This window comes from Danio aesculapii, chromosome 4 (genome assembly GCF_903798145.1).
Source record: "Danio aesculapii chromosome 4, fDanAes4.1, whole genome shotgun sequence".
NCBI classification, from domain to species: Eukaryota; Metazoa; Chordata; class Actinopteri; order Cypriniformes; family Danionidae; genus Danio; species Danio aesculapii.
In genome coordinates this window covers 27,665,004-27,690,237 of record NC_079438.1, presented here as the reverse complement: position 1 = coordinate 27,690,237, position 25,234 = coordinate 27,665,004, and the positions used below count along the sequence as shown (strand labels likewise).

Genomic DNA, 25,234 nt, shown 5'->3' with positions numbered 1-25,234 from the left:
CTTCAGCTGTTGTAAGAACACTGTTCAAAACCTGACCAAGCTCATTCCCAATATTGGTCATCCATGCAGCCGTGTTCCCAATGGCACCAGACACCTTTTTGGTAACCTCAAAAACAAACATAAAAAACATAGACATTCTGGCAGGCCTGATATACGTTTCCTTCTTTTTTTTGTCACAAATGCACACACTTTTAGGATTACAATGCATGGAGAGCACAATGGATTAGCAGTCCATCGCCTTAACCACTCGGCCACCTCGTCATGCATGTAGGCACTTTCCTGATGGGGGCTGGACTTTGGCATATATTGTATGTATTTGCAGCTACTTTCGATACAGATGACATAAAATTTTGCAGCAACATCCTTCAAAACGCTAAGAGGGTGCGAGTAATACACCTTCCACTGAATCACCAGGATCTCTCAAATGCCAGTGAATTTGAGCGACGAGGATGGGATTCGAACCCACGCGTGCAGAGCACAATCAGAATCAGAATCAGTTTTATTGCCAAATGTGCTTCACACACACAATGAATTTGTTTTGGCTACAGAAGCTTCCAGTGTACATAAAGTGACAAGTGACAACACAAAATAAATCTGAAAATGGATCAGCAGTCCATCGCCTTAACCACTCGGCCACCTCGTCACATATGTTGCCACTTTCCTGATGGAGGCTGGACTGGGGCACATATGTGGTCATGTATGTTTTTGCAACTATTTTCAGTAAGATGACACTCAATTTTGCCATAACATGCTTCGAAGCACAAAGAGGGTGCAAGTAAGTTACCTTCCACGTAAACACCAGGCTCTCTTAAACAAATGACCAGGCTGGAAATCAACTCACACATGTAAAGCACAACGGATTAGCAGTCCATCGCCTTAACCACTCAGCCATCTCGCCGCGCACATAGGTGCTCTCCTAATGGAGACTGGACTATGGCAAATACGTATGTTTTTGCAGCTATTTTTGCTAAATATTACATACAGTTTTGCCATAAACATCCTTTAAGACGCTGAGAGGTGCAAGTAAGAAACCTTAGACAGAAGCAGTTGCCTCTCTCAAAACAGTGAAACTATGAGGATGGGATTTAAACCAGAACTTGCAGATTACAACATACTAACCTAAGCACTCGGCCACTTTGTCATGTGTACACAGCAAAATTCCCAGCGTTGTTTGGAGTTATTTTTATAGTGTTAATTTTTTTGAGTTAAAAAGTGTTATTTGTGGTGTTAATTTACGTGACATAAACACCTGCAGTGTACCCTTGTAGTCAGAGTAAGGGTTATTACTGTGAGTTAACATAATTAACACTAGAAACGAGTTGTTGCCATTTCTGGTCGCTTCACCTTACTTCCTCTTTGATTCATGGCGGACGGCAGGCGGAGTGCATTCAAACAGGTAACTGTCATATTACTTATTTAACCACAAATATTCAATACTTTTTACACGCTTTATGTTTGTCAATGTTAAATTAATATTTATAAATATTCTAACCTTCAAGTTCTAACCACTTATTAATTTATACACGACAGACAACTCATCTGGAGCCACGAGACAAGCTGCTTTAGCGGGAAAATAAAGGTAACGTTAAACATTTTACAGTTAAAAGTTTTAAAGAGTTCCTATATTTGAATCGGGTTCAGTATTTGAGCCTATTATGAGAAATTGGCAGTAAAGACTCATTTAACCACTTGAATTGTTTTAACCGATTGTTTAAAATATCTGTAAAGCAGCAGCTGTTAATACTTAGCTGAACTTTAGCTTTGTGTGTAATCTAACGTTATTTATGTTCACTGTTCAGTGTGATTGATTTGTGGCGCGAGCAGTGAGGAATCGCGGGCTGCCTGCACTCGCTTTCATCGGTGCTTTTAAACGGTGAATAACGTTATACGATTCAAGTGTACAGGTACAGATCTGCTTTTCATAATACGTTCAAAACAGACGCAAAATACACTCGCTGTAAAAGTTAGCCGTGCTTGTTGACAAGAGGGGATAGCCAGTTCAGAAATGATTCTTCCTAAACTGGTTCTTTTAAGTGAATCAGTTGAACCAGTTCACTAAATTGAACTGAATCACTTGAAACGGTCAAACCACAAATTGCTTACTTTATAACCTGTCAGACACTCCGTTTCACTCAAAAATAGAGTATTTCGAGTTTCGCCTTATTGAGTAACTGTAACAGACGGAACTGCTGTGAAAAGAACAGTCGATGAGCACGAATCGAGTAACTTTAGTGATTTTTGTGTAGCGCTAGTGTATTCCCCATAATACAACGATCGAAAAATGCCAAGCTCAGAAGAGACGAACCAGAGCAGACTGTTATTGCCGTTGTTTACCTAGCAAATTTCATTGTTGATTTTAAGGTAGTAGCCGAATAGTATTTATATAATATTGAAGTGCTGTTCTGTTGCATTGTATGAAAAGCTGGCTATTGTAGATAGAACTGTAAGTACTCTTAACTTTTGAAGATCTTTCATCAATATGTATATGTGAAAAAAACGTGCTTTTTAATCTGTAATGTGGTTTTATACAAGTGTAATTTTTTTATACGTCGTCTTTGCTAAGTATACTAGTTAGAAATTGGTATGTAGAATCCTCCATATTAAAAAAAACAAAAGACAAGCAAAAAAAAGAACGTTACTGTGTTGCTATTTTTAGAAAAAGAAAAACGTCATTTGCTTTTTACTTATTTATATGTACTATTCATAATAACATCCGCTTCCATATCACGTTAAAATGAAAATGAATACAAATAAACTTGATTTAATTTTACTGTCAAATTTGTGATGGATTCTTGTCAATAATAAAGTGATATATGTATTTTTCAACAGCTTCCATTATGTTGGTGAAAGTTCAATATCAAGGAGTGAAAAATATGTAAAATTGCTAGATTGTGCTGCTCAGAGTTGTGCTTATTGAAGTCATAACCATCTATGTTTCTTGTTCTTCAGTGAAAAGCAAATTTGGATTACCAACAACTGTAGATCTTCAAGTTTTTGATGACACGGACACTAATGTAGAAGAGGACATCTTCCACGAGTTAATGGACAGCAGTCCACATTTATGCTTGACTAAGATGTTTGGAAGAAAATACTTCTGCTGGCCTGCCTGAGGGTAATTATTAAGAAATCTCTGGATATTCTTCAAATGACTCTGTTTTAGAGTAGTATAGGTCAGAATAGTTAGAATTAAGTAAAAATAAAACAACTGTAAAACTCATAGAAGAGCTTACTGAACAGTGAAGTACGTACTGAAATAAGAGGTTTTATACGTTCCTTGACTACTGCCATGTGTTTGTTTGGTGTAATATTGTAACCTAACAGCTTAAGTTCATGTGATGCCCAATGATGAAAGGTTGATCAAAATAATCTGTCAAAACCACTATGTAGAAAAACGTTTAGGATGATTGTGTATAATAAAAGCTAATAGTATAGCATTGTTTAAAATTAAGTTGAAATATAAGGTAAATTGATTCTAAACTAAAGAAAATATAATGTAAAGGGTAATAATAATGTTTTCCATTTCTCCATCAGTGATTTCACCCACAAGATTATCAACAACCAGCACATGTACTGATACAGTTTCACTCTCTTCAACGGATCATGAAGACCCTAAGCGAACAATGCAGAATCAATTGACAAGGGCCAGCTGCTGCTTGATGGTAGATGATGAAAGGGCAAAACAGGTATATGCATATGTTGTTTGTTATGGTTAATTTAATCATATACTAATTCACTTTATTATTTTCGAAGTATACTGTTTTTTTCTGTTCACTTTATCAGATTGTCCAAGTTGCTTTGGAAAAGCAATCTGGAGGAGATGATGGTGATGAAGTGCTTGACAAATACAAGGTCACAAAAACTTTAAGGCACAGCACTAGACAGCAGCTAGTTAATATTGTCGTCAGTCACATGACAGAGATTCATGGGTAAGATTTCATTAAATATATGCAAGAAAAGCTTGTTGATAAGTGAAAGGATTGGTAAATATGGCACTTTTTTTCAAAGATTTATTTTTTAAGTGTTAATGCAGCTATATGGTGGGTTTTGTCACTATTTCATGCGGCACATAATTGCTACTTGGCCCTATTCATAGATTTGACATATGCTTACACTTACCTTTTAAATATCATTGTAGTAATTATCAAAAGTAACCGTAAAACATTTAAATTTGTGCATGATTTCTAATTTTATCAAACAACCTGGAAAAAACTGTAGTTTTTAATCAATCTAATATGCTTCTTCCTTAGATTAATCAGGACTTTGGTCTGCTGTTCAGTGCTGAAACATCCAACAAGTTGCTTGAGAGGTGGGAAACCGCATTTAAGCACAGGATCATCGAGGCGAAATCTCTAACTTCAACTGCCGACGTTCATTGTCTTTTTCATTGTCAATTTAGGAGAAGGACAAGGATCTGAAAATGGTACGATTTCTAAGGATTTTGTAGTTTGAAATTTGCTTCAGTTTCTTTTGGATTTGTGAGCCTTAAGTGTGAATGTAGGCTTGCTTTATTTTAATATTAATATGTCTAACTTTTTATTATTATTCATTCAGGCTGGGATAGTGATTTGTCATCTGCCCTACTCCTTCTGCATCTCCTGCCTCCTCCTTCAGGGAGAAAGAAGACTAAGATCAGTCCAACAGAGGCTGTTGAACGACTTGTGCATTTCCACAAGGTAAAACTCACAATATTTTAGAAAGTCTTTTCATTATTATTATTAAAGAACCCATATTATGGGTTTTTGAAAATGCCCTTCCATGTAGTGTGTCACACAGCTCTAAGTGAAGTGAAATATCCAGCTATGGCTTAAATCTGTAAGTGTACAGTGTTTAAAATTATTGATTCATCTATAAAAGAGTCGACTCATAGTGCTTCAAACGAGTCGTCTTGATAACGAGTCATTAGGTGTTTCGCGATGACGCGGCTACGAAACACAAGCCTCGCCAGTAGTTACGCGCGCAAACCCGGGAGATTCACACACACACAGACGCCGCCGGTCAAATGAAGTCACGCTGTGCTCAGATGTATAATATTGACAGTCTCTACCCAAAGATGAAACTGTGAAGAGTCAGTGGTTGAGGTTTATTCACTAGTGTAAGTAAGTGCGATTAAAAAATTGTTGCCTCGTTTACTCTAGCTTGCAAATTATGTATTTATTGTGTTTTGTTACTTGTTAACCTGGTACAGTACACGCGGTTGCTCTTTATATTCTCTTATCACATGTAAGCCATGTTGAAAACGCGACGCGTTCCGCTTTGTATACGGATTTAACGTTAAATGCTTTTGTGAGCTCGCGTTCCACTGCCGTTTGTCGTTGCTATGGGCATCGTAAGCTAGGAGACAGGAGACTCGTGTCGATCTCCCTAGTTCTGAGGAGGAGCGTGATGTGTTTGTGTTTGTGTGTGTGTGTGTGTGTGTGAGAAAAAGAGCAGGTCGAGTGTGTGACGGCTAGGAGACAGGAGACGCGTGTGGCTCTCCCTAGTTCTTCTGAGGAGCATAATGTGCGTGCGCGTGTGTGTGTGAGAGAGAGAGAAAAAGAGCAGGTAGAGTGTGTGACGGCTAGGAGACTCGCGTCGATCTCCCCAGTTCTTCTGAGGAGGGTTGTGTGTGTGTGTGAAAAAAGCCTTACACTATGAAGCGTGTATGCACTGTGACTACTTTTATATTGTTGATTAGCAGCTGGGCATTTCACTCTGTCTCGCGTTGAAGCCTGTCACTGTCGACCAATCGCAGCAGGCTGTTATTGGTCCAATCAGCGCAGATTAGCTTCGCGCTGAGGAGGGGGTTGGGAACAAATGAATCGCTGAACGATTCATATGGGAGTCGCTGGGATAATTAGGTAAAAATAAATGCAGATTATAAGACCATCAAAGTGTTTTTTGACCTTGCATGCATATTAGACTGTTGTTGGAGATCCTTACAACCTACATATGACCCTATTTCATGTATAATATGGGCTCTTTAAGGTTGGTAACCATAATGCGATGCTGTAAAATGTACCTGTTGAAACTTTTTAAAAAGTCAATACATTTAGTTGAATGCTGTTGAAGAATGTACATTACATCTTGGATGAACTGAGGGTTTATAAAAAAAATATATAAACATTTTTGTTGTAATTATTTTCCGTCACACTACACAATGAATGACATGAACACATTAAATTTTTGCACTTTGGGTAAAGGTGGTTTTGTTATTTTTAGTGTTTTCATTAATAAAATTATAAGTTTCCTAACTGGTTTCTTGCATTTAATTACAAGTTTTTGGCTGTTTTTTGCAGTCTTGCACCAGCATTGAAGGCCATCTCAGTGAGAGGAAGGGCCACCAGCCATATCTACTAGGATAGGGGAGGATCGACTATTTCTATGTGGTTATGGACAAACATCTCATCCTATGTGCAGCTCCTTGAGTGCTGTTGATGAACTCTTTAAAGACTATGTGTTCAACTTGACGTACGAGGAAGCACTTGTCATCATATTTACCTTTCTCCAAACTACGGTCTACAATATCGATGTAGCCTACCAGTGAGTCACCCAGGGTAAAGGAACTGCATGCAAAGCTTTTACACTAAATGTTTCTTTTACAATAAAGTGTGTCTGTTGTCAAAGCTGGCAAGCAAGCAGCACCTCTTTAAGACACTTACCATTTTTGACACTGAAAATGCTGTACATTTTATATTGGTTTAACTGTGCGTTTAGGATGCATTGTTAAAAATAAAAGTTTAAACTGGTACACTGTTCTGACAATTTTTTTTAAATGATCAATGCAAACTGTCCTGTAATGCAGTGAACAATCTATATAACTAAAAATACATTTAAATATCAACCTAGGTATGTATGAGCACTATATTATTAGTGTTAAGAAGAACACTCTTAGTGTTAAGCTATTAACGCTGTGAGTGTAGTTTTAACATTTACTTTATGCAAATAGGGAAAGGGAGTGGAAAACACAGAGTTAAAGTTAACACTAGCAGTGCTTTTTTAACACTATGCAAGTGTAAAAAAATGTACTCTTTTTCAAGTGTAAATTTAACTCAATTCAGTGTGGACCTATATAAACACTAAAGAAGTGTTAATTTTCACACTTTGAGAGTGAAATTAACACTTCAACATTTGCTGTGTAAGCACAGCGTTGTGCTAGAGAAAGGGTTAACTTTTGGGACTCGAATGGATGTTCTTACAGAAAAGATGAAGATAAAGGTTGTCATAAGGAGCTTTATCAGTAGCTCTGATCAGTGCCCCAGAGTTAAGGCTGATTTGTACCTCTGCGTCAAGCGCACGCGTATGCTACGGCGCAGCCTACACGTGGTTGCATAGCACTTCGCTGTGGCCGTGGGCGACATTGACGCGCACCTCTCAAAAAATGTAACGCGTACGCATAGCGCAAGCTCTGAGATTGGTCGGCTTGGTAGCGCTGACGAGTGTGGGCGGAGGTGAGAGCCGCTCGAGCGTGAAGCAGCGGGTGTTTACAAGTGTGGAGTCCCATGAAGGAGCTCCGGATGGAGACTGTTGTTTTGTGTTAACCTTTTAATTAAAGTTGTTGCACGTCCACTGGTTCCTGCCTCAAAATGAGCGAATTTGAGCCACTTGCACATTAAGGAAGCGTTCAGAAAAAAACAAAACACCAGCGAAGAAACTCAACACAGAGAAACATAAACACCTACTGCCAGTTAGCGTTTCGGAAGTGTATTGAAGAGCAACAGAAACAGTGCGCAGAAGTATAAGTTGCACGGCTACGCGCAAGGCTTGCGCCGTGGATCACGCTGATCACTTGACACAGAAGTATAAACCAGGCTTTATTGTTCAACATTAACTGCAACAAGTTTCTTCTGGTTTTGTTGGAGAGAAACTAGACAGAATGCCTGAGTCTAAAAACGGCAGCATAGCTGACCTTGGATTTCTGTCAAAATATGGTTTCAGTGCCCTTGCATTCTTCATTACCTTACCCCAATCCCTGTACAGCCCAATAAATACATCCCAATCTCAACCCTTTTCTCTGCCGTTCAGCGTTGTGACTCCGCCCCCTTTACCAGATTACCCACAATTCTCTTCTCCCAGATTCACATAAGTAGTGTATACTTTTCTTTAAGTAAAAATGAAACAATGTATAAGTAATTATTTTTGGACAAATCAATAACCTGTTCTGCAGACACAGCATGCACTCATTGGTGCCAGAGGGCTGATTGCTGGCAGTTTAAAGTTTGATGCCACCTTGTCGTTGCATGTCCAGATTGGTACACAGAAGAGTTCGTAGCTGTTATAGCTATTCTTTCGCAGAGGCAATATCGTAGCCTATGAGGTCTATCCGAGGCGTGATCATTGCTGGTTGAAAACTTTACCCAATACCTCGCTGGGATGACTTGTAATACAGTCAGCTCTGGCAATTTTTGTCAGCCTCTTAGTAGGCTTAATGTTCTGTTGAAAAGGATAGCTGTGCTCCTGTTTCTTTAACATGTTGCAACTTTCGTTGAGCTCCTAAACATGCTACAGGCTGGATTAACCTGTACCATAACATTCTTCAGAGTGCGTGTAAGAAACCTTCCATGGAAGCACCAGGCTCTCTAAAATACTAAAGCAATTGAACGACGAGAGTGGGATTCGAACCCACACAGGCAGAGCACAGTGGATTAGCGGTCCATCCCTGCTGGAGGCTGGATTAACTTCTACCATAACATCCTTCAAAACGCTAAGAGGGTGCGAGTAAAACACCTTCCACGGAAGCACGGGGCTCTCTCAAACACCATAGCAAATAGTCAACGAGGATGGGATTCAAACCCACACAGGCAGTGCACAATGGATTAGAAGTGCATCACCCTAACTACTCGGCCTCCTCATCACGTATGCGCCTACTTCTTTGATGGAGGCTGGACTGCGGCACATATTTGTTTCTGCAATTCTGTATGTTTCTGCAATTATGTTCGGTAAGATGACTTTCAATTTTGCCATAACATGCTTCGAAGCACGAAGATGGTGTGAGTAAGATAACTTCCCGGAAGCACCGGGCTCTCATAAAATGAACGACGAGGATGGGATTCGAACCCATGCGTGCAGAGCACAATGGATTAGCAGTCCATCGCCTTAACCACTCGGCCACCTCGTCATGCATGTAGCCGCTTTCCTGATGGGGGCTGGACTTTGGCATATATGTATGTATTTGCAGCTACTTTCGATACAGATGACATTAAATTTTGCAGCAACATCCTTCAAAACGCTAAGAGGGTGCGAGTAATACACCTTCCACTGAATCGCCGGGATCTCTCAAATGCCAGTGCATTTGAGCGACGAGGATGGGATTCGAACCCACGCGTGCAGAGCACAATGGATTAGCAGTCCATCGCCTTAACCACTCGGCCACACATGCTGCCACTTTCCTGATGGAGGCTGGACTGGGGCACATATGTGGTCATGTATGTTTTTGCAACTGTTTTCAGTAAGATGACACTCAATTTTGACATTACATGCTTCGAAGCACGAAGAGGGTGCATGTAAGTTACCTTCCACGTAAACACCAGGCTCTCTTAAACGAATGACCAGGCTGGAATTCGACTCACACATGCAAAGCACGACGGATTAGCAGTCCATCGCCTTAACCACTCAGCCACCTCGCCGCGCACATAGGTGCTCTCCTAATGGAGGCTGGACTATGGCAAATACGTATGTTTTTGCAGCTATTTTCGCTAAATATTACATACAGTTTTGCCATAAACATCCTTTAAGACGCTGAGAGGTGCAAGTAAGAAACCTTAGACAGAAGCAGTTGCCTCTCTCAAAACAGTGAAACTATGAGGATGGGATTTAAACCAGAACTTGCAGAGTACAACATACTAACCTAAGCATTCGGCCACCTCGTCACGTGTAAGCACAGCGCAAGTGCAAGCTCTGAGATTGGTCGGCTTGGTAGCGCTGACGAGTGTGGGCGGAGGTGAGAGCCGCTCGAGCGTGAAGCAGCGGGTGTTTACAAGTGTGGAGTCCCATGAAGGAGCTCCGGATGGAGACTGTTGTTTTGTGTTAACCTTTTCATTAAAGTTGTTGCACGTCCACTGGTCCCTGCCTCAAAATGAGCGAATTTGAGCCACTTGCACATTAAGGAAGCGTTTAGAAAAAAACAAAACACCAGCGAAGAAACTCAACACAGGGAAACATAAAAACCTACTGCCAGTTAGCGTTTTGGAAGTGTATTGAAGAGCAACAGAAACAGTGCGCAGAAGTATAAGTTGCACGGCTACGCGCAAGGCTTGCGCCGTGGATCACGCTGATCACTTGACACAGAAGTATAAACCAGGCTTTATTGTTCAACATTAACTGCAACAAGTTTCTTCTGGTTTTGTTGGAGAGAAACTAGACAGAATGCCTGAGTCTAAAAACGGCAGCATAGCTGACCTTGGATTTCTGTCAAAATATGGTTTCAGTGCCCTTGCATTCTTCATTACCTTACCCCAATCCCTGTACAGCCCAATAAATACATCCCAATCTCAACCCTTTTCTCTGCCGTTCAGCGTTGTGACTCCGCCCCCTTTACCAGATTACCCACAATTCTCTTCTCCCAGATTCACATAAGTAGTGTATACTTTTCTTTAAGTAAAAATGAAACAATGTATAAGTAATTATTTTTGGACAAATCAATAACCTGTTCTGCAGACACAGCATGCACTCATTGGTGCCAGAGGGCTGATTGCTGGCAGTTTAAAGTTTGATGCCACCTTGTCGTTGCATGTCCAGATTGGTACACAGAAGAGTTCGTAGCTGTTATAGCTATTCTTTCGCAGAGGCAATATCGTAGCCTATGAAGTCTATCCGAGGCGTGATCATTGCTGGTTGAAAACTTTACCCAATACCTCGCTGGGATGACTTGTAATACAGTCAGCTCTGGCAATTTTTGTCAGCCTCTTAGTAGGCTTAATGTTCTGTTGAAAAGGATAGCTGTGCTCCTGTTTCTTTAACATGTTGCAACTTTCGTTGAGCTCCTAAACATGCTGCAGGCTGGATTAACCTGTACCATAACATTCTTCAGAGTGCGTGTAAGAAACCTTCCATGGAAGCACCAGGCTCTCTAAAATACTAAAGCAATTGAACGACGAGAGTGGGATTCGAACCCACACAGGCAGAGCACAGTGGATTAGCGGTCCATCCCTGCTGGAGGCTGGATTAACTTCTACCATAACATCCTTCAAAACGCTAAGAGGGTGCGAGTAAAACACCTTCCACGGAAGCACGGGGCTCTCTCAAACACCATAGCAAATGGTCAACGAGGATGGGATTCAAACCCACACAGGCAGTGCACAATGGATTAGAAGTGCATCACCCTAACTACTCTGCCTCCTCATCACGTATGCGCCTACTTCTTTGATGGAGGCTGGACTGCGGCACATATTTGTTTCTGCAATTCTGTATGTTTCTGCAATTATGTTCGGTAAGATGACTTTCAATTTTGCCATAACATGCTTCGAAGCACGAAGATGGTGTGAGTAAGATAACTTCCCGGAAGCACCGGGCTCTCATAAAATGAACGACGAGGATGGGATTCGAACCCATGCGTGCAGAGCACAATGGATTAGCAGTCCATCGCCTTAACCACTCGGCCACCTCGTCATGCATGTAGCCGCTTTCCTGATGGGGGCTGGACTTTGGCATATATGTATGTATTTGCAGCTACTTTCGATACAGATGACATTAAATTTTGCAGCAACATCCTTCAAAACGCTAAGAGGGTGCGAGTAATACACCTTCCACTGAATCACCAGGATCTCTCAAATGCCAGTGCATTTGAGCGACGAGGATGGGATTCGAACCCACGCGTGCAGAGCACAATGGATTAGCAGTCCTTCGCCTAAACCACTCGGCCACCTCGTCACATATGCTGCCACTTTCCTGATGGAGGCTGGACTGGGGCACATATGTGGTCATGTATGTTTTTGCAACTGTTTTCGGTAAGATGACACTCAATTTTGCCAAAACATGCTTCGAAGCACGAAGAGGGTGCATGTAAGTTACCTTCCACGTAAACACCAGGCTCTCTTAAACGAATGACCAGGCTGGAATTCGACTCACACATGCAAAGCACGACGGATTAGCAGTCCATCGCCTTAACCACTCAGCCACCTCGCCGCGCACATAGGTGCTCTCCTAATGGAGGCTGGACTATGGCAAATACGTATGTTTTTGCAGCTATTTTCGCTAAATATTACATACAGTTTTGCCATAAACATCCTTTAAGACGCTGAGAGGTGCAAGTAAGAAACCTTAGACAGAAGCAGTTGCCTCTCTCAAAACAGTGAAACTATGAGGATGGGATTTAAACCAGAACTTGCAGAGTACAACATACTAACCTAAGCATTCGGCCACCTCGTCACGTGTAAGCACAGCGCAAGTGCAAGCTCTGAGATTGGTCGGCTTGGTAGCGCTGACGAGTGTGGGCGGAGGTGAGAGCCGCTCGAGCGTGAAGCAGCGGGTGTTTACAAGTGTGGAGTCCCATGAAGGAGCTCCGGATGGAGACTGTTGTTTTGTGTTAACCTTTTCATTAAAGTTGTTGCACGTCCACTGGTCCCTGCCTCAAAATGAGCGAATTTGAGCCACTTGCACATTAAGGAAGCGTTTAGAAAAAACAAAACACCAGCGAAGAAACTCAACACAGGGAAACATAAAAACCTACTGCCAGTTAGCGTTTCGGAAGTGTATTGAAGAGCAACAGAAACAGTGCGCAGAAGTATAAGTTGCACGGCTACGCGCAAGGCTTGCGCCGTGGATCACGCTGATCACTTGACACAGAAGTATAAACCAGGCTTTATTGTTCAACATTAACTGCAACAAGTTTCTTCTGGTTTTGTTGGAGAGAAACTAGACAGAATGCCTGAGTCTAAAAACGGCAGCATAGCTGACCTTGGATTTCTGTCAAAATATGGTTTCAGTGCCCTTGCATTCTTCATTACCTTACCCCAATCCCTGTACAGCCCAATAAATACATCCCAATCTCAACCCTTTTCTCTGCCGTTCAGCGTTGTGACTTCGCCCCCTTTACCAGATTACCCACAATTCTCTTCTCCCAGATTCACATAAGTAGTGTATACTTTTCTTTAAGTAAAAATGAAACAATGTATAAGTAATTATATTTGGACAAATCAATAACCTCCAGACAACACTTTCTCATCACAGCACAGACCTGCGTCCTCTTAAAAAAAACAGATGCAGTCGTGCTCCAGGAAACGGCGTTTCAGAGCTGTGCCATGCCACTGCTGAGCTGCACCGTGAAAGACCTTGAAGTCATTAGTTGTTACCAAAGCCATGGTCCAAAAGCATGGCCAAAAGCACATTTCGCCTGGGCCTTTTGGAACTGTGCTAGCATCAGTCTTGAAAAGAGCTGTGCATAAAGCAACTCTCCAGAAGCAGATGGAGTGGGGAAAATGTGCCACAAAGGGACAGCCAAAAAGGACTGGGCGACTTGGAAAAAAACTATCAAATCCCAATCTTGATGAGCCGTACAAGATGTTGCTGTCGATTTATTGAACGTTTCTCTAGGCAACATCAGAGTGTAGGGACTACAAAAAAAAGCTAAATTGCGACTAGTCGCTGGACTTGAATTATTCAATATGGGATTAAACACGCAGGCCCGCAACCAAACGTCACAAAAGCCACAGTTCCTCTCACAGAGAGAAAAAGCAAATGCAGTTCCATAGTCGGCAGGGTTCGAACCTGCGCGGGGAGACCCCAATGGATTTCAAGTCCATCGCCTTAACCTCTCGGCCACGACTACGCATGGCAGCAGCCCGTTGACTTTTTCTGCTGAATGTGGGCAACATTGAACGCAGCACAGTAGGGGCATAAATGGCCTGAGGTTGTAAAAAGCGGCACAAGCATTGCTCGCAGTTAACAGGAACACGCTGTGGTGACCTGGATTCGAACCGGGGTTGCTGCGGCCACAACGCAGAGTACTGACCACTATACGATCACGGCACACCGCTCGCTCACCGATAAGCTCTGCAGCTGCCTGGACACTAAGGGACACTGGTTTGTGACCGGGATTCAAACTGGGATTTCTCTGGCCACAACACAGAGTACGGATCACTGTACGGTCGCGGCAAACCACTGTCGCTCACCCACAGCTGCCTGGTCACTAAGTGACAGGGGCTTGTTTGTGAGATGCAGAGGAGAATTGCAATTACGTATAGAAGGCTTGAAAGAAAAGAGAACAACAACATAAGTGGACGTGCAAAACAACGTAGTCGGCAGGATTCGAACCTGCGCGGGGAAACCCCAATGGATTTCTAGTCCATCGCCTTAACCACTCGGCCACGACTACAGGCATCTGCTTTCTCTCTCCTGCTGAGGTGGCGACCAAGCACAGGGTCAACAGGGGTAGAGGAAGGTGCACTAGCTCTTGTGCAACTTTTCCGTACAATCTCTGGGAAGCAGGGACAGCATAGCTCTCTAATCTAACACACTCAGCTAACTTCATGGGCACTCTTTTTACACAAGCTGATGATCTGAATTCAGAGCAACGTGCTCTCGCAGGCCACACCACAATGGACAGCCACCAAGTGATATGAAAAGAACAACAAGGTCTCTGACAAACAGACAGGCCTTCGCCCAAACAGGGACTTGAACCCTGGACCCTCAGATTAAAAGTCTGATGCTCTACCGACTGAGCTATCCGGGCTCCTGTCTGCGGAAGCACCTGTTTGCGGAGTTGGCCCTCTGCAAGCCCCTTGCCGGCTGACAACACTTTCTCATCACAGCACAGACCTGCGTCCTCTTAAAAAAAACAGATGCAGTCGTCCTCCAGGAAACGGCGTTTCAGAGCTGTGCCATGCCACTGCTGAGCTGCACCGTGAAAGACCTTGAAGTCATTAGGTGTTACCAAAGCCATGGTCCAAAAGCATGGCCAAAAGCACATTTCGCCTGGGCCTTTTGGAACTGTGCTAGCATCAGTCTTGAAAAGAGCTGTGCATAAAGCAACTCCCCAGAAGCAGATGGAGTGGGGAAAATGTGCCACAAAGGGACAGCCAAAAAAGACTGGGCGACTTGGAAAAAAAAACTATCAAATCCCAATCTTGATGAGCCGTACAAGATGTTGCTGTCGATTTATTGAACGTTTCTCTAGGCAACATCAGAGTGTAGGGACTACAAAAAAAGCTAAATTGCGACTAGTCGCTGGACTTGAATTATTCAATATGGGATTAAACACGCAGGCCCGCAACCAAACGTCGCAAAAGCCACAGTTCCTCTCACAAAGAGAAAAAGCAAAAGCAGCTGGCTGTTCCGTAGTCGGCAGGGTTCGAACCTGCGCGGGGAGACCCCAATGGATTTCAAGTCCATCGCCTTAACCTCTCGGCCACGACTACGCATAGCGACAGCCCGTTGACTTTTTCTGCTGAATGTGGGCAACATTGAACGCAGCACAGTAGGGGCAAAAAAGGCCTGAGGTTGTAAAAGGCGGCACAAGCATTGCTCGCAGTTAACAGGAACACACTGTGGTGACCTGGATTCGAACCAGGGTTGCTGCAGCCACAACGCAGAGTACTGACCACTATACGATCACGGCACACCGCTCGCTCACCGATAAGCTCTGCAGCTGCCTGGACACTAAGGGACACTGGTTTGTGACCGGGATTCAAACTGGGATTTCTCTGGCCACAACACAGAGTATGGATCACTGTACGGTCGCGGCAAACCACTGTCGCTCACCCACAGCTGCCTGGTCACTAAGTGACAGGGGCTTGTTTGTGAGATGCAGAGGAGAATTGCAATTACGTATAGAAGGCTTGAAAGAAAAGAGAACAACAACATAAGTGGACTTGCAAAACAACGTAGTCGGCAGGATTCAAACCTGCGCAGGAAAACCCCAATGGATTTCTAGACCATCGCCTTAACCACTCGGCCACGACTACAGGCGTCTGCTTTCTCTCTCCTGCTGAGGTGGCGACCAAGCACAGGGTCAACAGGGGTAGAGGAAGGTGCACTAGCTCTTGTGCAACTTTTCCGTACAATCTCTGGGAAGCAGGGACAGCATAGCTCTCTAATCTAACACACTCAGCTAACTTCATGGGCACTCTTTTCACACAAGCTGATGATCTGAATTCAGAGCAACGTGCTCTCGCAGGCCACACCACAATGGACAGCCACCAAGTGATATGAAAAGAACAACGAGGTCTCTGACAAACAGACAGGCCTTCGCCCGAACAGGGACTTGAACCCAGCAAAAGCAGCTGGCTGTTCTGTAGTCGGCAGGGTTCGAACCTGCACGGGGAGACTCCAATGGATTTCAAGCCCATCGCCTTAACCTCTCGGCCACGACTACACATAGTGGCAGCCCGTTGACTTTTTCTGCTGAATGTGGGCAACATTGAACGCTGCACAGTTGGGGCATAAATGGCCTGAGGTGGCCACGGCACAAGCATTGCTTGAAAGCATTAGTTGAAAGCCACGGGGTACTTGAAGTCAAGATCTCCATTACCAAAGCTTAGCGGAACCATTTAGGTTTGTAACGTGACAGTGAGATTCAAGCAAGATTGGATGAATCTTATTTGAAGTGTGCAGCAAGTCTGAGAATTCGAAGCTAACTATTGTCCTCAGATCATCAAGCCTAAGTTTTGAGAAGACCAGTCGGAATTGTTTTACACAACTTAAATATAAACCAACCCAGATAAGACTTCAACCCACAATCGCCAACTTCAAAGGCTGATGCCTTATCCATTAGGCCACTGGGTCAACACTAACCTTTGTCAAATCTGATGTATGGCTCAGGAAGTTGTTTATGGATCTTGAACAACCCACCAGCTTTATATGTAAGCACCATTTTTGTCTTTGTACACAGTCTCTTCTCTGTAGGCACCATGCAGGATTCAAAATGGCCTTTCGCGTTAGGTACCCTTTTAGTCATAACAGGCAATATGCATGGCAATGCAGGAAGTTAATGACATGCAAACACATCTCAAGAAGGTTTTCACAGCTACCGTGTTTCATCCACCAAACATTGCTCCCAAATTGAAGTGAGACCTTCAAAGACAACCCAGATGGGACTTGAACCAACAATCCCAAGCCCCGGAGGTTGATGCCTTATCCCTTGGCCACTGGGCCATTTCGCCAATCATTTGTCATCGATTTTTTTTATGCCTTCAGCAAGATGCCAACGAAAAGGAGCCGGGTAACACTTTATTTTGATGGTCCCCCTTTAAATAGTCTGCTGACCGTAAGTTACTTTTTAAGTTCTTATCTGTTTACTTTCATCTGGATAGTATCTGTAGATTGTCTTTAAATGTTCTTAGGCAATCAATACAATGTCTACAGCATGTAAACATTTATTAAACTTTCAGTAAGATAAGTGTTACCAATTTAGGTTCTAGATGTTCAACAGTGTATCAGTAGATATGCAACAAATCTTCAACAGATGTTCAACAGTTTATTAGTACATATGCAACAAATCCTCAACATTTAGGTTCTAGATGTTCAACAGTGTATCAGTAGATATGCAACAAATCCTCAACATTTAATAAACTTGGTAAGTTACGTGTTACCAAATTAGGTTCTAGATGTTCAACAATGTATTAGTAGATATGCAACAAATCCTCAACAAGTTTTCAGAACATTGACCACCAAGATGTTTGTTGTTATTGTCTGCATGTATTTATTATCCAGCTTATGAATAGACTTTGAGTAAACATTCAGATGCCTATAAGTAGCTACGCGAGACATGAACTTTAATCAAATATAAAATTAGGGTTAGGTACAATCTAAGAGTGTTCAATTAACTATTTGTTGCATTTAACCTAACTTTCAGTAGACAGTTATTTTACTTTAAAGGGCACATAGTTTACCTCTTTTTTTATGATTTAATAATAATATTATGGTTCTTCTGAGTGTGCCAGTTTAGGTTCAGTTTAAAACACAATTCAGATTTTTTTATTATAATGTGTTAAAAAGAGTCATGTTGAGGGCGTGTCCACAGTTCGCTGATTTATGGGTGTGTTGCTTCACATGTAAATTAGTTTCGGCTTCCCGCCGGCCATGAGCTCTGCGTTTGCAACAGAGTCTGACAGGCAGACAGAGAAGGAGCAGGAGTGAGAGGTTCAGAAATCAGTCGTACATGTACGACTCGGACACAGACCAAGCAGAGAGTACAAAATCATATGTGTCTTTGTACAGTTTTACAGCCAACTGTGTGCTAGTTTCAAGTGCCGAGCTTGTACACAGGAACTAATAACCACGCACACTGAATTAACTTTTACTGAGGCACTGGATGCGCGGCTCGAAGCCGTGACACGGCACACAAGACACTCTCTGTGGAGCGGCAGAAACATAAAGCGTCCCGAATCATCGCGCCACGCATTTTTTAATTCTAAACATAGGTTTCTATCAGGGTACACACAACGGCAATTCAAGTCTGCAGCGGTCCGAGGCGCCCAGCCGTTGACTTGAGTGTACCCTGATAGAAACCTATGTTTAGAAATCTAAAACGCATGCTAGTTAAGATCACAGGGAGCTTCTGGGATTGCGAGAAATGCAAACGACTGAAGTATAAGGTAGACTCAATGAGAAGTACACATGTTTGCAAACCTACCTAAAGATACAACCAATAATTCCGATTAGAGCGATAATGTGGAGAATATTGCTCTTGTGTTGAGCCCAATGAGCCTTGCATCTAAAAATAGAGCTAGCGTCTTACTTTAATTATATCGCTTAGACTCACGCTGAAAATGGCGGACGTGAATTAACAAACTGAGGATATGATGACGCCTGTCAATTAATATTGGTGGGCGGGGGGACCGCACTCCTACGTAAAGTTGCGGTCGGTTTGAAAACTGCTCCAATTGGTCCACCGTTTTATGTTGTTAAATTGAAAAAAAAAAGCACTGGGTGTGCTTATATCACCCCAATATGATGGTCTACACACCATACATGCACATATGTCTGTCCAAACAGCTTGAAAAGTAGATTTTTTACCATAGGTGCCCTATAAGGTACATTTATCAGCTCATCTGTTGTCACACTGGGCCCATCAAAATGAAGTGAAAACCTAAGAAATGCTGTTGAATGACAGTAAAGAGCCAACATCACAGACAGCATGGCTACTAGTCTGTAAATGTTCAGCAGATAGTCAACAGACAGGTAGTAGTGACACTGAAGTATTTGAAGACAAAAACAACTGCTTTTAATTTATTGCTGTCAAAACAAAAATAAAATAAAAAAAATTAACAGCCCAGGTAATTAAGCTGAAGAAAACATTTGGTTCAGGACAATTAGAAAGAGCTTTATTGCCAGGTATGTTCACACATACGAGGAATTTGTTTTCGTGACAGAGCTTCTACAGTGCAACAGAATTACAGAGACAGGACAAAAAACAGATGATAAGTATATTTAAAAAAAAAAAAAAAATAGGAAGTAGTGAGTGCAAATATACAAATTGACAAGTGTATGTACGTGTTTATTACTATATACAACATTAAGAACAATTGTTGTTACATCCACAGCGGAATGAACCGCCAACTTATCCAGCATATGTTTTTATGCAACGGATGCCCTTACAGCTGCAACCCATCACTGGGAAACATCCATACACAATCATTCACACACATGAACTAAGGACAATTTAGCCAACCCAATTCACCTCTACCACATGTTTTTGGACTTGTGGGGGGAACCAGAGCACCCAGAGGAAACCAACGCGAACACCGGGAGAACATGCAAACTCCACACAGAAACACCAACTGACCCAGCCGAGGCTCAAACCAGTGACCTTCTTCCTGTGAGGCGAACGTGCTACCCACTGCACCACCATGCAGCCGCTATATAATTTTTTTTTTCTAAAATTCATAATTTTTTCAGGCTCAGTTCAGTAATTTAACTATTTTGTGGCAAAGAATTGTTTTTTTTTCATTGTCTTTAACATAGTCGGCTGAAAAATAACTAATTTTAGAAATACAATTTAGATGATGAGGTGACATGGTGGCGCAGTGGGTAACACGTTCGCCTCACAGCAAGAAGGTTGATGGTTTGAACCTCGGCTGGGTCAGGTGGCATTTCTGTGGCATACCATGTTGGTGTGGGCTTCCTTTGAGTGCTCCAGTTTCCCCCACAAGTCCAAAGACATGTGGTACAGGTGAAATGAGTAAGCTTGAATTGTCCGTAGTGAATGAGTGTGTATGGATGTTTCCCAGTAATGGGTTGCAGCTGAAAGGGCATCTGCTGTGTAAAACATGTGCTGAATAAGTTGGCAGTTCATTCTGCTGTGGCGACCCAGGATTAAAAAAGGGAAAGAAATTTAATGAATTTAGATTGCATTTAAAGGTTTTTGCATCTGATCTCAATATAATTTATATTTTTGGCATTATAAGCTGAGCTTATTGTGCTCTACTTTTTTGCTTCTACATTTTAACAGTAAACAGAAACATTATTGAACAAAGAAACATACAATAAACATGGCCTTAACAATAAGCGACATAGCAAATAGTGAGGCAAAAGGCAAAAGTGAACCCTTCCTTTTCATTGATAGGACTTTTATGTGAACATCTCCAACAATAAGCTCTACACTTTTGAGCGAACTCTGTTCATTTTCCTGGTGTGAAGCTGATGCTGTTAAATTGCTCCCTGTTTGCAAAGTACAGCTCTGCAGCTGGAGCGAGCTGGGCCACTGCATTTCGAGAGACACCTTCTCTCTGGAATGCTCTGGTCATGGTTGCTCCACGTCTTGTCAGCTTCAAAAGCCTTTTCTAGCGCTGTATGACATCACGAACATTATTAGCTGAAAAACAATTTAAAACAATTAATACCTTCATGACCAAATAATCACAATGCAACCACCTATCCTAAGCCTAATGAGCACGTAAAATTAGAGAAAGAAGTATCATTAACACTGGCACATCTGTGTGTGTGTAAGAGCGTGAAAAAAGTACATTTGAGACAGAGATAGAATGTAGGTGTGTGTGTGAGAGCATGTACAAGAGTGAGTGTGTTAGTGAGAGTGTGTACAAGCGTGTGTGTATGCAACAAGTTTGTGTACAATATGTGTGTGAGTGAGAGTGTACAAGTGTGTGTGTGTATGCAACAAGTTTGTGTACAATATGTGTGTGAGAGAGATCACATGCTTGTGTGTGTGTGTGTGTGTGTGTGTGTGTGTGTGTGTGAGAGAGCATGTACGTGTGTGTCTATGAGAGAAAGAATGTCTGTGTGTATGAGAGAGCATGTACAAGAGTGAGTATGTGAGAGATTGTGTGGTCAAGTGTGTGTGTGTTTGTACAATATGTGTGTGAGAGCATGTATATGTGTGTAAGAGAGAGAGCATGTGTAAGACTGTGTGTGAGAGAGAGCATGTACAAGAGTGAGTGTGTGAGTGAGAGTGTGTACAGGTGTGTGTGTGATTGTGTATAAGACTGTGTGTGTCTGTGTGTGAGAGAGAGAGAGAGAGAGAGAGAGAGAGAGAGAGAGAGAGAGAGAGAGAGAGAGAGAGCGCATGTACATGTGTACTTTTGTGTGTGTGAGTGTATAAGAGTGAGCTGAACTGTATGTGTGTGTGAGAGAAAGAGCATGTTTGTCTGAGAGAGAGAGAGAGAGAGAGAGAGAGAGAGAGAGAGAGAGCGCATGTACATGTGTACTTTTGTGTGTGTGAGTGTATAAGAGTGAGCTGAACTGTATGTGTGTGTGAGAGAAAGAGCATGTTTGTCTGAGAGAGAGAGAGAGAGAGAGAGAGAGAGATAACACACTTTTTCAACATCCTCAAACTTTAAACAGTATTCAAAACATTAAAAAGACAAAACCAACTCTCCATCACTCTCCACAATACACAGAAACTTTTCAACAGACCATTTATCCACAAAAGATTTTAAATTATTTGTTAATTTATAAAATGCATACTTAATTTTTAGTCGAGCTTCTAACATTCCCAAAAAAAACTTTCAAAACATCTTTTGATCCATTGTTTTTGTTTTTTCTTGACAGAATATTTCAGACCAAAAATGAACAAAGGAAATGAAAAACATTCTCCCCATTTCATAACCCAAAGTTCCATAAGATCAAATAACACTTTCAATCTATTACATCCACAGAACAAATGCATCAATGTTTCTGTCTGATTACAAAAAAAGCATTCTATTTCTTGATTGGGATTAAAATGTGCAACATGTTTATTAGTCGCTAAAGCCCCGTGAATTATTCTCCACTGAAGATCCCCCGTCCGTTTATCTATTGGCATTTTATACAAAGATCTCCATCTTCCTTTTACAGAAATTTCCTGACTAAATAGACCATACTATTTTGATTCCTTCATCCTCTTAAGATATTTACTATGAATTACTTTCACTGATATCATGTATGCTTCTTTCTTGCCCAACTCTTCAAAAGAAACAAAAGACACATCCACATGTGACAGAAAATCATTTTCTGAAAAAATCCAATCTTTCACAGTCTCCGAAATATCTAAGACCGGAAAAACATATTTACATCCATCTTCCCACTGATTAATCAGATCATTATCCTTAATAAAATCCCGTATTGAGTTTGGCAGGGATTCATACACTTCTACAACAATTCTTTTCATTAGTCTTTCTGATCTTATTTTCACCAATTGGCTCAGAACGGTAATAGAAGACTGCATAGCTTTTAGTAAATGGCCCAACTTTGTACAGCCGGCCTCTCTCAATGCCACACGAATACTGTCAGAATTTAAAGAATTTACACTCAAAAAATCATTATAAAAAAGTGGCTCTTCAAAGATCCACATTCCTGAAAAAAATTTAGGATCTCTTGACACTTTTAAAACTTGCCACGCCTGCAATACTGAATCATAAAAGGATGTTAGATCTGAAATATGTTCCTTTTCAGGGTTCAGCAAAAAAGTTGTTTATCATACCCCAACTTCCCTGCCTTCTGTAAAAGCAATTTCGCAGTTTCATGCCATCTCAAACTATTTCCATATAAAAATCTTTGTGCAGTTTTTAATCTAAAAGCTGCTATTCTAGAAGTTAAGTCAACAAGACCTTGACCTCCCTCACAGAGAGGAATATAGAGTACAGCAGCTCTAATCCAATGATACCCTGACCAAAAAAAATCCAAAATTTCTTTCTGCACCTTTTCAATCAAACACTTAGGTGGATTTAAAACCATAACTTTATGCCAAAGCATAGAAGCAACCAAATTGTTTGCTACTAAAACCCATCCACGATATGACATCTGAGGGATCAACCATTTCCATTTGGCAAATTTCACAGATACCTTCTCCATTATCCCTTCCCAAATTTTTTCTTAAAATTGTTCTGTGCTCAGAAAAACACCCAAAATTTTAATTCAATTTTCCCCCACTTCAACCCACTTGGTAACTTAGGAATATTTTCCTCTCTCCATTGACCTATTATTAAAGCTTCACTTTTATCCCAATTAACCTTTGATGAAGAGGCTTTTTCATACACTTTTAAAGCTTTAACAGTTTCAAATACATCATTGTCATTTGTGATAAATATATTAATGTCGTCAGCATAAGTAGAAACAACTAAAGGTGATTCATTTACAGAAGATGATAAACTAAAACCAGCCAAATGCTTTCTTAAATAACATAGAAGAGGTTCAATACATAAAGAATAAAGTTGTCCAGAAATAGGACAGCCTTGTCTTATTCCCCTTCTTATTGTTATAGGCCGACTAATGCCCCTCCTATCTTAACCATACAAGAAGCATTATTATAAAGAAGACTCAGCCATGTTGTAAACTTCTCTCCAAAACCGAAAGCCTTAAGAACAGAAAACAAAAATTCATGATCTATTCTATCAAAGGCTTTCTCCTGATCTAATGATAAAATTCCAACCCTCTGATTATAAACTTTACATACACCCATCACATCTCTCATTAAAAACAAGTTATCTGTTATAGTCCGATCTGGGATACAATAAGTTTGGTCCATGTGTACAATTAAACCTATAAAAGGTTTTAACCTATTAGACAAGGCTCTTGAAAGCACTTTATAATCTGTACATAACAGAGCAACAGGTCTCCAATTCTTTACTTCGGTTAAATCTCCTTTTTTAGGCAACAATGTCAAAATAGCTTTTCTGCATGAGGAAGGTAGTGCATTTTCTTCATAAGAGCTCTTTAAAACCTCATACAATTCAGGTCCGATGTACTCCTGAAAATGTTTATAAAAGTCAATAGACAATCCATCTATTCCCGGGGCACGTCCAGAAACCAGCTGATTAACAGCAAGAGTAAGTTCTTCATAACTCAATTCTGTATCCCGTTCAACTTGTTCTGTAGTAGTAAGTTGAGGGAGATCTTCTAAAAGTTCCAGAACGCACTGCTCATTGCATTTGTCTTTTTCATATAGCTTGGTATAAAAGTCTATGGCACAACTTCTCATCTTCTCACCATCTGTTGTTAAAGATCCATCTTATGGATCCATGTCATATACTGATCTCTCGCTGACTTTTTCTCCAAATTAAAGAAGAAAGTACTTGAAGCATCCATATCTTTTAGTTGCGTATATCGTGACCTCACAAGAGCTCCTTTCACTCTTTCCTGTAACAGGGAGCTTAACTCCAGTCTTTTTGTGTGCAGCTCTTCATTATTGTGCCCAGTCTCTTCATCATTTAAAAACTTGTTTTCAATTCTTGTTATTTCCACTTTAACCACTTCTATAGCGTGTTTTAACTAAACTGATGAAAAAGAGGTATATTGTTGGCAAAAAAACTCTAATTTGAGCTTTCCCAATCTCCCACCACTGATTTAAAGATTTAAAAGCACTCTTTCTTTCTTTCTTTCTATCTATGTATCCCGAAAAATCTTAAAACTTTCACAAAAAAACTCATCTTTAAGTAACTTATTATTAAAATGCCACTGAGATCTATTAACTTCTTGCTTTAACAAAAGATTCACAGTAATAAGATGATAATCTGTAAAGCCCACTGGTCTAATAGAGCTATCAATTAGTTTATGTTTAAGCCCTTGTGACACATAAAATCTGTCAAGCCTAGCTGCACTCACCTTCCCATTTACTACCTTCACCCATGTATACTGCTTGTCTTTAGGAAATTTAATTCTCCATGCATCTTCTAAATCAAACTGAAACAATATTTTTTTTAAGCTTTTACTAGATTGTAAATGAGGCTCTTCACTAAGTCTATCATTATTAAAATCGACAGTGCAATTCCAATCTCCACCTAAAATCATGTAGTCACAAACACGTTGCTCTAAACTTTCTTTGATACTTTAAAAAAATTCCACTCTTTCAGTCCCAATATTAGGTGAATAAACATATAATAAACAAATA

The 25,234-nt window shown here is 41.2% G+C and overlaps 9 non-coding genes across 9 annotated transcripts; 2 read left to right on the top strand and 7 right to left on the bottom strand.

Moving 5' to 3' along the window:
• Positions 1–8,259: 8,259 nt before the first annotated feature.
• LOC130224174 (U4 spliceosomal RNA) lies at positions 8,260–8,400 on the top strand. Its single transcript, XR_008837246.1, has one exon. It is a non-coding gene; the product is annotated as a U4 spliceosomal RNA (small nuclear RNA).
• A 612-nt stretch (positions 8,401–9,012) lies between these two features.
• trnas-gcu (transfer RNA serine (anticodon GCU)) lies at positions 9,013–9,094 on the bottom strand. Its single transcript has one exon. It is a non-coding gene; the product is annotated as a tRNA-Ser (tRNA).
• Positions 9,095–10,748: 1,654 nt separating this feature from the next.
• LOC130224238 (U4 spliceosomal RNA) lies at positions 10,749–10,889 on the top strand. The gene has a single exon (XR_008837305.1). It is a non-coding gene; the product is annotated as a U4 spliceosomal RNA (small nuclear RNA).
• Positions 10,890–11,501: 612 nt separating this feature from the next.
• trnas-gcu (transfer RNA serine (anticodon GCU)) lies at positions 11,502–11,583 on the bottom strand. Its single transcript has one exon. It is a non-coding gene; the product is annotated as a tRNA-Ser (tRNA).
• Positions 11,584–11,762: 179 nt separating this feature from the next.
• trnas-gcu (transfer RNA serine (anticodon GCU)) lies at positions 11,763–11,844 on the bottom strand. The gene has a single exon. It is a non-coding gene; the product is annotated as a tRNA-Ser (tRNA).
• Positions 11,845–13,659: 1,815 nt separating this feature from the next.
• trnas-uga (transfer RNA serine (anticodon UGA)) lies at positions 13,660–13,741 on the bottom strand. The gene has a single exon. It is a non-coding gene; the product is annotated as a tRNA-Ser (tRNA).
• Positions 13,742–14,205: 464 nt separating this feature from the next.
• trnas-aga (transfer RNA serine (anticodon AGA)) lies at positions 14,206–14,287 on the bottom strand. Its single transcript has one exon. It is a non-coding gene; the product is annotated as a tRNA-Ser (tRNA).
• A 284-nt stretch (positions 14,288–14,571) lies between these two features.
• On the bottom strand, positions 14,572–14,644 carry trnak-uuu (transfer RNA lysine (anticodon UUU)). Its single transcript has one exon. It is a non-coding gene; the product is annotated as a tRNA-Lys (tRNA).
• A 603-nt stretch (positions 14,645–15,247) lies between these two features.
• trnas-uga (transfer RNA serine (anticodon UGA)) lies at positions 15,248–15,329 on the bottom strand. Its single transcript has one exon. It is a non-coding gene; the product is annotated as a tRNA-Ser (tRNA).
• Positions 15,330–25,234: the final 9,905 nt, after the last annotated feature.